Below are 889 nucleotides of genomic sequence, written 5' to 3'. Positions count from 1 at the left end.
AGTATAGTAATCGCACCGTCGTCGTTTCCTCGCCCCGTTTTGCAGGGACTGCACATACTGCTGGATAATGTGCGAGGTATTTACAATGGTCAAAACTGTGGCAGGGGAAGAGGTGCTGTTTGGTTCGTGGTAGCCGAAGAAAGGCGGGAAATGGTGGTCTTCTGTGGCTTTCACGGAGGCGGGAGCCCAGGACAGACAACCCGGAGAAGCTCGGAAGCGTGGCACCAGCGGGAGAGCAGAGTTGGAGGCAGAAGAGTTCGATGAGGAAGAGAAAGAGCAGATAGTAGAGATTACATCGGAAGGGGAGAGGAAATGAGAGGCGGATTCATAGTTGCAGGAGAGCAAGCGGTGCACCGTCTGCTGAAAGCAGTACGGCGTCTGCATGCCAAAAAGGCGTGCAACGATTGTCTACCAGAGCTTCCTGATGACACGCACCAGAAACACCCGCAAGAATGTTTTTGCCCCATCGTGCACTGGGAGCGTAACCCAGAATTCCAGTGGGCGGCGGGAACTGCAGGAACTGTGGGATAGCGACCCACGGTGCACCCGCTCCGACGTTCGATGCTAGCCTCGGGACTGTGGACGCACTCTGCCGAATTCACATGCTTTAGTGGGGACACCGAAGACTGAATGTCTAAAATAGCTCCCGAAATTTCGAATCGAATAATTTTGAACTAATTTCGTACTGTACACGTACCGTTAGAAAAGTCTTTGTGTGTGTGTTAGATGGATGGGAGGGTGTCTAGAAACCACTCAGCTCTTGTCTTTTTTTCTCTGATTTCCGTTAGAAAATCTAAAGCAGGGAGCAAGAAGAGTTGCCTTCTCTGAGGCTTGAACTCAGGACCTTCAGATTATGAGACTGATGCACTGCCCGCTGCGCTAAGAAGGC

The 889-nt window shown here is 51.6% G+C and overlaps 1 non-coding gene across 1 annotated transcript; it reads right to left on the bottom strand.

Moving 5' to 3' along the window:
- Positions 1–816: 816 nt before the first annotated feature.
- Positions 817–889, bottom strand: TRNAM-CAU (transfer RNA methionine (anticodon CAU)). The gene has a single exon. It is a non-coding gene; the product is annotated as a tRNA-Met (tRNA).

This window comes from Caretta caretta, chromosome 28 (genome assembly GCF_965140235.1).
Source record: "Caretta caretta isolate rCarCar2 chromosome 28, rCarCar1.hap1, whole genome shotgun sequence".
NCBI lineage: Eukaryota > Metazoa > Chordata > Testudines > Cheloniidae > Caretta > Caretta caretta.
Note: the sequence above shows the minus strand (reverse complement) of the source record. Positions and strands in the feature narration are given on the sequence as shown.